This window comes from Panthera pardus, unplaced genomic scaffold (assembly GCF_024362965.1).
Source record: "Panthera pardus isolate Hobbes unplaced genomic scaffold, ASM2436296v1 HiC_scaffold_6, whole genome shotgun sequence".
Taxonomy (NCBI): domain Eukaryota; kingdom Metazoa; phylum Chordata; class Mammalia; order Carnivora; family Felidae; genus Panthera; species Panthera pardus.
This window is the reverse complement of record NW_026526991.1, coordinates 53,005,152-53,016,497: the sequence shown is the minus strand read 5'-3', so window position 1 is coordinate 53,016,497 and position 11,346 is coordinate 53,005,152. Positions and strand designations below refer to the sequence as shown.

At 42.9% G+C, this 11,346-nt stretch overlaps 1 long non-coding RNA gene across 1 annotated transcript; it reads right to left on the bottom strand.

Annotated features, from left to right (window-relative positions):
• Window positions 1-3,792: 3,792 nt before the first annotated feature.
• Window positions 3,793-7,273, bottom strand: LOC109270417 (uncharacterized). The gene is made up of 2 exons (XR_008419579.1): window positions 7,009-7,273; window positions 3,793-4,115 (listed from the first exon to the last, which is right to left on the bottom strand). It is a non-coding gene; the product is annotated as an uncharacterized LOC109270417 (long non-coding RNA).
• Window positions 7,274-11,346: the final 4,073 nt, after the last annotated feature.

Genomic DNA, 11,346 nt, shown 5'->3' with positions numbered 1-11,346 from the left:
CCTATTGTACTGATGTCAGTAGAAGAAAAATTTGCTACTCTATTAAAAATAAGGACTTTGATACACTAACACCAGGGGAAAATTTACATCAGGAGAGTTGTTACTTTGTTTTGGAAAATGCCCTGAAGACCCCTTTGAGAGTGAAGAGTAAGACTATCCAAGGGGTACTCTGCAAAGAAATGGATTAATTGCTCTGCAAAATAATGGAATGAAAAGGGAGCAAGATGGGAGAGGAGAAGGGATGAGGGCTGGAACTAAATGAGAAGTTGAAAATACTTCCTGAGAAGCTAGTTGGCGTCAGATTGTTAAAAGTCTTCAATTCCACATAAATGAATTGCCCAAGGTAGAGCTAGTTAATGACAGAGCAGGGACCAGAGATTTTTCTAGAAAACTATGCTGCCTCTATAAAAACCAAAGTTTTTATCCCAACCACTTTCACTGTAAAATTATACCTTGGGATATTAAACTGAGTATACAACTCTTTGGCCATCATTTGTGATTCTCATAAGCCGGCCACTGAATACCTGGGGTAATATATGTTTTAGATGAGTAATTAAATATTTACTTGCCAAATAGAAAATAGTTTACAGTTAAGCTTCAGTGAAAGCTTATGGGAAAATAGCCAGGCCCATAGTATCATTATAAACATTGTGAGAGAAAACAAAATAGTGTTTCATGCTTGGCTACCTTTGGTGTTTTGTAACAGGCAACTAAAGTTTGTCGAATATATTGTTATTCCTTTGAATTCCTTTGAATGCCCATGGTCTCATCCAGCTGACATTTTTTATATAGTAACAGGGAAATGTGAAATTTTCTTAGTGTTTGGAAACCAACAAAGCCTGGATTTTGCAAGTTGTTGAGATCTAACATGTTACACTTCAGTGGAGCTTCACTTTAGTCACATATCTTGAGAGGTAATCCACCCCAAAGAACACAAACAATAAAGAAATAGAGAAGTGTGGAAAGTATTTTCTTTTTCTCATTTTCTGTCTGTGGCAATGAGCAATTCTGGCCTGTTAGATGTGCCTGGAATTTCTGTGAGTGCCAGGCATGCAAGGCTTATAGATACAGAAGTCCATATGTTGGTTCCCAAAGCTGCAAAACAAGCCCGGTGATGAGTCATTCCCCTTCTTTTAAACTTGTTTTTCTAGGGATTTCCCATTCCATCTTTTTCAGCCACTCACCTCTTACTCCTTGCTGCTACAGATCTCCATGATCTGGGATCCACCTTCCAAATCTTTGATCAGGTCCCCCTTGGCATCTTTATTTGTTTATCTACGGTTTGGGTGTGTAGGTTAAATTAGTGGTTATAATCCTTTATCTCTATTAGTATGCTACATCCCTTGCTATGGCTTCATAGTGACTCACCTCTACTTCTCTGTTTGAGTTTGAGCTTGGCCATGAGATTTATTTTAGCCAATGGGATGTCAGCAGATGTGATGCAAGCAGAGGCTTGATATATGCACATGGGGCTAGGCTTGTCTTCCTTTACTCATGTCAATACCATGAAGTGAATATGTTCCAGCTAGCCCCTCTGGTCTGGGGAGGATGAATGGGACAGACCTCGACCCAAATTGCACAGATCGGCCAACCCCAACTGCTCTGCACATGTGCGTGTGATTGCTGTTTTAAGCTGCTGAGTTTACAGTGTTTTATTCTGTAGCATTGTAGTAAGTGCTGGCTGCTACCATAGGCAACGTCAGGACATGTAGGGGAAAGGGCAAGAGAAGGTAGTAAGAACAAACCTCACTCAACATCTGCTCTCTTCATCAGTAGGCTGGTTTTATCATCAAGTCAGATAGCAGCCTACTGGTGACTGACCACAGCATTCAACTTCTGGTTTTACCACTTATTACTTTGGACTAGAATTTTTGAATCTGAAAAGTGAAGATAAGAGTATCTATTTGGACTCATGGGAGCATATAAATAATGTCAAGCACCTGGGTTCAGTATCATCATCCTCATCCCTAGCCGATGTAGTAGCAGCAGAAATAATAGCAACACTGAACTCTTCTTCTCTGGCATCCTGCCTTTTTCACCTCTGCCAGACACCTGTGTGGCCTGTTCTCATGGGGTGCTTGTAACTTTGATGAAGAAATACTGTGATAAAGGAAGATACTCATGGGATAGTTGTTTGAGTTTTCTCTGAAATTTAAGATTAGTTTTCCTTTATCTTAGTCCTAGCCTATTTTTCTATTTGCCCTGAGTTTGGGTAAAAAAGAAAGATAAGAGAAGCTTTGGAAAGGACCCTCTTTTTTTTATGTTTATTTATTTATTTGAGAGGGAAAGGGAGAGAGGGGCGAGGGAGGGAGAGGGAGAGGGAAAGGGAGAGAGAGAGAGAGAGAGAGAGAGAGAGAGAGAGAGAAGCAGAGAGCAAGAGAGAGGGAGAGAGAGAGTCCCAAGCAGGCTCCATGCTATCAGTGCAGAGCCCGACATGGGGCTCAGTTCTATAACCATGAGATCGCCACCTGAGTCGAAATCAAGAGTCTGATGCTCAACTGACTCAGCCACTCAGGCGCCCCTGGAAAGGATCCTCTTTATCCAAAGGAGAGAGATTTGGAACCACATATCCCAAACTAATCAAGGTCTGGAGGCAGGTGAACAAAATTAGTGGGAAAATTAATAAAGACAGCATTGTGTAATGAGAAAAGGATTTAGATCTGTGTTCACTGACTTTCTGGGGAATATCAGTGGCAAGTCATACTGTATATCTTTAAAAGTATACAGAAACCTTACCCTTTCCCCTGGTTTCCCGAATAGAAGTAACAGTAAAAAACCTTGGGAAACCTGCAAAGGGAAATCTCCCAAGGGGAGAGGCTGAGAGAGTATGTGGGTTGTGTAGTGAGTGGGAAGCACACTGCGCAGGACTGGGGTTTTTCCCAAGTCCCAAGAAGAAATAATATCTGCATGATAGGAGGTATGACCCCTATTTTCTCTTACCTCTTCTATCTTTTCCACCAAGGAACTTGGCTCAGACCTTAAGAGAACTCACCAAGGACTTAGAATATGAGAGATCATAGTCGCCTCTTCTGATACTGTTTCAGTGGGAAAATGAATTTAGTTTCCAAACTACCAACCTAGAACCTTCCTATTTGTCTTCATTATAATTCTTTGAAAATATGGAGCTGCCAAGTAGTTTGAAGGAGTTTGGCTTGGAATAACCAAGGAAGAATGTTCTTATATCAAGGGAAAGCATTGCCTCTTGAGTAGAGCTGTATTCACCAGCAGTTGGGTTCAGACATGGGAGGTATGTCCAGAAAATTATGTCCATTTTTTGAGGGAACTAAAGAATGTTCTAGGAGTTAATTTACCCCTTGGTACCTTTAGCTTGACCTAGAAAGGCAGAAGCAAGGGTTGATTCCAGATACTTTGTGTTGTTTCCTTAGCTTTGTCCTTAGCCCAATCCTTATGGACTGGGTGGGATCCACTGGGGGTGGGGTGGTACTGATGGTATATCATCAGTGACATCTGAAAGAGCTATTTTACAAAAACTCCGTTAGACCTTAGGGTACCAGGATCAAAGTCTTGGTACTTCATATCACTTTCTCAAATCAGGTTTGGCACCTAAGGGGCTCCCCCATGACACTGGAGGTACCTGGAGGACACTGGGAGGTGAGGGGGGTGGATAGGTTGTCAAGGAGTTAGAGCAGAGGAGAGAGACAGGGCAATTTCGGGACAGCTAAATGGCCATCACACTTCATTTGTTTGTGGCAGGTGGAATTCTTCAAGAGGCTGGAGTCCCATATGGAGAGACAGGAAAAGAGCAAGTAACAAAAGTAATACATTTGCAAGTTACATACTTTGGATAGATTATGTCACCGAATCCTCACAAAAGCCTTATGAATGGCATACTAATTTGTCCCCGTTTTCCAGATACGGTTTTTGAGGAAGACGTCATTTCAGTACATTGTCCAAGGTCACTTGGCCAGCAAGTAAAGAGTGCAGCTTTAAACTCAAGCCATCTGATTCCAGAGCCCTTGCCTTCAGTCATTTCCTTCAGGTATGCCCTCGTATTTGTGAGGGCTGGAAATACTGTGGCACAATGCTTGTTAGTGCAGTTCGCTTGCTCTGACACAGCTAGCAGAGTTGGAAATCCTCAGTTTCACAGTGGAGCTCTGAGGCCGTAAAAAAAGAAAGATAGGAGAAGTGTTGGCAAGGAACCTCTTTTTCTTTCTCAGCAAAATGCACACATGTTTTAACAGTAACTACTACTGGGGGTATAATAATTATCCTGTGGTCAGTAGATGGTTTTTAAAGACACTTTCTTCAGGGATAAGCATTACACTTAGGCATGCATTAACACACACACACACACACACACACACACACACACACACACACACACACAAATGTGTTTAGCATCTGTAAATATTTTTTTGACCGTGAAATTCCTAGAACAATAAGCACCACTTTCCCATCTTTAAATTTTTCCAGGTGGCAAGATATCTGTGGGTGAGGGAATAGGCAGAGACTTGACTGACCTCTTGAGTTAGTAAAATGAGATGTGGGAGGGAAAGAAAAAACAAAAAAAACAAAAAAAAACACAAGGTGATTGTCCTACTTTTGTAAGGTGGCGCCATCTACCTCAAGAAGGCTGAAATAGAAATATGACCAATTAATTTATACGTTACCTTTCTTTTGAAGAATTAAAAATGGCTTCACAATTAGATTTCTCCTCATCACATATTTCTTTGAAATATAGCTATCTATTGATTTCCTTTTTTTAGTCATTTTTGAATGCCCTTGTTATACTGAAAGTCACTGTGCTCGGTAATGTGGGCCTGAAAGTGAAAACACACCAACATGGCCACTGGCTTCTAGACTGCCATCTAGTGGAAGAAAGGTGAAAAGGCAGATAATTATGCCAGGCACGATGTAGATAAATATGCTCAGAATCACGGTACTGATTTGCACAGGGTGTTATTGAATTAAACTCATCTCTAGGGATGAGGATGTAAGGAGTAAGAAAGTGGTTCTCAAGGATGGAACTCCTGTTGTAAGTGCTGCAGGATGCACAAAGCCAAGTAAAGGAGTGGCATGGCCGTGGGAGGCATAGTCCATCTATACACAACCATGCAGGCAGCTTAAGCAAAGGAGAAGGTGGTGGTGGGTGGGTGAACTACGCACAGTGAAGAGTTGCTGGAGCTTAGGCTGGGGAGGTTGAGGCTGAGACTGAGGCTGAAGTCAGGAGCCTGCTCACAGATGCCTTGCCCATGTAGACTCTGCAGACTGGAGCCAATGCGAGGCCAAATTCTCACTGCTTTGAGGATGTATAGAATTTTTCCACAAAGCTAAATTTATTCAATGGAAGTGATTGTCCATTTTCCTGGGATTACATTGCGTGTGTAGTTTTAAATTATCCTTTTGTTTTTATCAAAGGATTTTGATAGAAGGTTTTTTGTTGTTGTCCTTCTTTAGCATGCAAATTTGGCATCTTCATTGGTAAGTTACTAATATGAAAAAAAAATTATCCTGGTCCGGAAGTTGAACAGTCTGAGAACCACTGCTGCAGAACGAGTGAGCCTTTGAAGGGATTTAGCCATGGGATGCCATAGCTCAATTTACATTTTAAACAATTTCTTCAACTGGGGCACCTGGGTGGCTCAGTCAGTTAAGTGGTTAAATGTCTAACTCTTGATTTCGGCTCAGGTTGTGATTTCACGGTTCATGGGTTCAAGCCTCACGTGGGCTCTGTGCTGACAGCTCAGAACCTGGCGCCCACTTTGGATTCTGTGTCTCCCTTGCTCTCTGCTCCTCTGCCACTCATGCTCTGTCTCTCTCTCAAAAATAAATAAACATTAAAAAAAATTAAAAAAAAATTTTATTAAAGAAAAAAAATTTAAGTTTATTTATTTTGAGAGAAAGAGAGAGAGTGAGGGTACAGGTGAGGGGCAGAGAGAGAGGGAGGGAGAGGATCCCAAGCAGGCTCTGAACTGTCAGCACAGAGCCTGATGTGGGCTTAAACTCACAAACTCCGAGATCATGATTTGAGCCGAAATCAAGAGTCAGACGCTTAACCGACTGAGCCACGCACGTGGCCTCTAGGTACATTTTAATACACATTTTCTATCCCTGTCCCCTCACCTCTACCCCAGCTCTTACAAGAAATTGAAATTAGCAATCAGCTCCTGTCAGATGTTATAGTTCAAACAGGTCTTGTTTGCAAGGGCGATCATAAACCTTTGGCCACCTTAGAGAAAACTGGTTCTAACCATGTATCTGGAACCAGTTGTGAAATCACATTGCTTTTAGTATTGAGGCAGAAGCTACATCCTAAAAGTTAGCTGCGTGCTCTCCGGAGAAAGAAGTTTTGATGTGTGTAAACATGGTGAATTAGTCAAGGAACTAGAATTCAAATTGCAGATATTCTGATCCAACCATGCATTATAACTGAGCAGAGAGTAGTAGTACAAAATAACATACTGAGACCCTTTGCTCGGCAGCTGGCAAAAGATACAGCAGAGACCCCAGAGGACTGCTGGGAAAGATTCGTTGAATGATAATGAAACAATAAAAGGCCATATCCCCTGAGTTTTGATTCTACTTGGCTCTGATAGAAAAGTATGCTTGAAATGTGGAAAACACTCAGAAATGAATTTGGGAAGGCTGCATCACGTGGCATTAGAGCAGGAAATTAACTTTGAAAGGAACACAGCATGGAAATAAGATTAAGCAAGAAAGGTATTGAGAGTTGCTGAAATACCTTGTTCTTAAGTGAGTGGCAGGTCTTTGAATTCAACAGCCAGTAGTTAAATCAAAACATTAAATAATCATTCTTAACAGTTTGCATTTGAGGAGCAGGGGGCAGGATTGTGTTAATGTCTCTGAACTGACTCCATCTTATCACTGAAGTGCTTAGTGTTGCCATAAGGCAACAGGAGATAAGTGACTTTCAATAACTTTCAGTAAGCACATAGTGGACTTAAGGTAAATGAGCTGATAAAATTTCATGAAACAACACATTTATTAGAGATATATGGAGCACCTACATGCCGTGAAAGATTTTACCTCGTGGGTGCAGCACACACGGTTTGTTGCCTATACTCCATCCATTCCCTTTCTTTCATCCTCCTAATAGTATTCAAATTTTTCTTTGGGAAGCAGCTGTTTCTTCTGTAGATCAGCCCTTCAGTTTTGGTGCAACGGCCTACACCTCCAGCTGCCTATCCCTAGCAGGGAATCTCATCTTCCATGCCACAGGGATTGGTTGAGGGACCCCTGGTGGAAGCCAATCAGTGCATAGTTTTTATCCTTGTCAGGGGGTGGTCCAATCCGTGTGAAGCTCTCAACTTTTGTCCTGCGCTGCCCTCTCCGAGTGAGCAGGGTTACTCCTCCCGAAGTGAACAGGGAAGCTTGCAGGTCTGGTTGCTGGGGGCAGCCATCTTGTTCTGAGAGCAGCTAGCCTGAAGTCCGAGTCCATACCCAGAAGAGAGGAGAGCCGGGAGGACGGTAGAAAAACGGAGCCAGAGCGCTTATGAGATCAGGTCCAGGGCCTCCCTTCTCCCGGGCTTCCCAGTTTCAGGATCCAGTGCATGCCATTTGTTGTTTGCCAGTTTATTTGCTCGTTGATTAGTTGGTTGGTTGGTTGCTGACGCAGAGGGATGGAAGGAAGTATAAAGCTTGTCTTTACATTCGTACAAGAAACGCAAACCTTGGTTCTTTATACTTCAGGTTGATTGTGGAATGACTGGTGTTTCTCCCTCACCCTTTTCTGGCAGGTGGTATTAGCAGGAGAAACACTTCTGTCTCTTTCTCTCTCTTTTTTAATGTTTTATTTATTCTTGAGAGAGAGAGAGAGAGAGAGAGCGAGTGGGGGAGGGGCAGAGAGAGAGAGGGAGACACAGAATCCAAAGCAGGCTCCAGGCTCTGAGCTGTCAGCACAGAGCGTGATGCGGGGCTCAAACTCAGGAACTGTGTGATCATGACCTGAGCCGAAGTCAGACGTTCAACTGACTGAGCCAGCCAGGCGGCCCTGAAAGATTTCTCTTTTTAAAAAATTTGTAGCTATTTCATTCCGAAGAACCAGAGATTTTCCTTCAAGCTCCGTTGAAGGAAACACAAGATGGTGTTCCTTGCCAGAGAGAGCCAGGAGTAAGACCGTGGGAACTAGAAGGACATGGGGGGAAAATGACCACAATTTCCCCTGACTCCTTCTCCAAACAGAATAAGCTTGTTACAAGGCTTTCCCCCTGAGTCTTAAGACTTCATTTTACCAACGTATGGTAAGAGGTTGGTGCTTGAGGTAAGACTTGTCTGCCAGTGGCATTCAGATTAATATAGCCCTGCCTGAGTAGGGGGGCCAGTCTGCCAGGGGCTTGGGTGCACAAAGGACTGAGAATCTCCCAGGGGAGATCTCATTTTCTGGGAGGCCCAGGAGGCAAGCTTGGCCTAGTGAAAAAAACCTCAGTTTTTAGAGCAGAGAGATAATTCGGAGTAGAGCCTCAAGTGGATTTACATGTGGTTCCTGAGATGGGAAATAGAGGGTTGTGGTAAAAAATGCAAGAAGCTAAAAAGGGAAGGAGGAGGAGGAGAAAAGAGAAAAAGAATGTGGCTGGGCAGGGGCAGTCTTCAGGTGCTGGCCATAGCCACTGTCCGTATGAACTTGGGTTTCTGCTGATTTTGGGGGTGGCTTTGTCTCTAGCCTAGACAGGATAATGGCCACCACTGGTGTGCTGAGAATTATTTAAAAAAAAAAAAAACCTGCAAACAACCCCAAACCCCGTGATGATAAAATAAAAGGAGACCAGGTAGCAGCAGGAAATGTAGCTGGTAGCAATCGCTTGGAAGGAAAGGCTGCAATTTCATGTGAAATTACTAGTTCTTCAAACATTAACAAGGTATCGAGCTTCTTTCACCAGAAAAATGCAGGGAAAAAGCTTTTATTGCTCTCTTGTGCAACATAATACCAATTTGATGGATTTGTAGAGGAATACCAACAGGTTCGTCTCTGAAAAGAAAGTCTGGTGCCAAGGAAAATATGTCATGTGGGAAACTACTCGGAGGCAGTAATGGAGCTCTAGTGCACTCCGGCCAGACACTCCCAGGGGCCAGAGCAGAAAGTCTCACAGACTAAATCAAGTGCTCACGTTACAGGGGTTATTGGATCAATATAAAACGTCTACCCAGTAGCAAGGAAAAGAGATCTGGGGTAAGTTTATACACCTAGGATAGAGTAGAAGGACCACACGACTGAAGCCCGTATCACACAGTTCTTTCAGTGTCCTTTCCCTTTCCTTCTCTCCTTTCTTTATCCCAGTGCTTCTCAACTCTGTGGCATCAATTCTCATGATGGGGTGATTCCAAAGACTGGCGCCGAGTTTGAACAAGGGGGCTTAGCGAGCTCAAAGTGTCTGGAGCCCACACACAGTGGCCAGGATGCCTGGCCACAGCTGTAGTTCACTCACTCGTTTGCTGCACAGCTGTGACCTTTATCTCTTAGGCAGAGTATATGCAAAGCCACCATGGGTTCCCAATGGCCGACCAATTTAGAGATGACATGTGTCAGTCTGAAGGGGGCTTGGTTTGTACCTTTTGCTTTGGTCCTTCCCTTATTTTCTCTTTATGAGTAAACACTTTTGAGTCTGTCTTTTAAAATATCACGGGGGTGCCCGGGATTGTTCTGTCGGTTAAGTGTCCAACTTCGGCTCAGGTCACGATCTCCCAGTTTGTGAGTTCACACCCTGCATCGTGGTCTCTGATGTCAGCACAGAGCCTGCTTTGGATCCTCTTCCCCCACCCCCCCCCACCCCCCCCCCACTTTTTTCTAGCCTTCCCCTGCTTGTGCGCATGTGCTCTCTCTCTCTTTCAAAAATAAATATTTTTTAAAAATTATGTATTTCTTTCACTCTGTCTTTAACGTGTCTTCCAGATTGCCAGCCCGGAAGCTTATCTTTCGAATTCTTAACAGCACATCTTTTGAATTCTACTCATGTCTTGCAAGCCACTTGTTTACTTGCTATTGTTATTTAACACATCGTATGAGTCTTATCCATGCTACTAGCTTTTTCCTGTTGGCTACAGTAGAATTGAATATTCTCATTAATAGCACAGACACCTGACAGAATATAAGTTTTGCCTGCCTCACACACAGAGCACATCTCACCATCACCTATGTTTCAGTGAAAGAATAGAACCAAACAAATCAAAAACATGGTCTGTACCCTTTAGCATCATAGAAAAAAATTTAAAAAGAAGCACCTGGGTGGCTCAGTCGATTAAGCATCCTACTTCAGCTCAGGTTATGATCTCACGGTTCGTGGGTTCGGACCCCAGTTCATGGGTTCGGGCCCCACGTCGGGCTCTGTGCCGACAGCTCGGAGTTTGGAGCCTGCTTCAGATTCTGTGTCTCCCTCTCTCTGCCCCTCCCTCACTCATGCTCTCTCTCTCTCAAGAATAAACAAACATTAAAAAAAATGTTTTAATGATAAAAAAAAGAAAATTAAAAATTTTTTTCAAGTTAAAAAATTTAATAAAAAATTTTAATTAAAAATAAATAAAATAAAATTCAGGTCACATATGAGACAATTAAGGAGAATTACTAATTTAAAATAAAGAGCCTCATGGCACATTTGGTCACATAGCAGATGTAAATGGGTTGTGAGAGCAACATGTCAGAAGGAAAGGCCAAATTGTTTAGTTAGCAAGGAAAACAATACAGCTGGAGAGAGGCAGCATTACATCCACAGAGGACAGAACTCATGTGATGAAGAGAATAGCTGTACTTACTAGTGTTCTGTACATATAGTATTTTATATCCACACGACCACTCTGAAAGATGGATACATGGAGAGGAAAGCGAGGTACGGGCACCACTCAGCTAAGCAGCAGCCGAGCTGGGGTTTGATCCCAGGTTGTCCCTGTTCTTTTTCACCATGAACCTGCGTAAGATGACAGACATGGAGGGAAGAATGTGGTGGTTAAATGGGAAGTTGGAGGCCATAGAACATTTTTTTTAAGTTCATTTATTTTGAGACAGAGAGAGCTAGTGTGTGAGAGCAGGGGAGGGGCAGAGAAAGACAGAGACAGAGACAGAGACAGAAAATCCCAAGCAGGCTCCACACCACTGCCAGTGCAGAGTCCAACACTGGGCTTGAACCCGATCATGACCTGAACCAAAATCAAGAGTCAGAGACTTAACTGAGTCACACAGACACCCGGGTCATAGAACATTTTTATTTGTTTCACGAAAGAGCAAATGGAAGCCTCTGAAAATGGAACAATACGAAATCAGAATTGTAAGTTGCCTACTAAGGGAAAGTGCCTTTGAGTAAATGAAAATGAAGCAACCTTTGCCTATCCAAGTTTATCCAAGTTCAATATATATAGTATACTTTCTAAGCCTTGAAA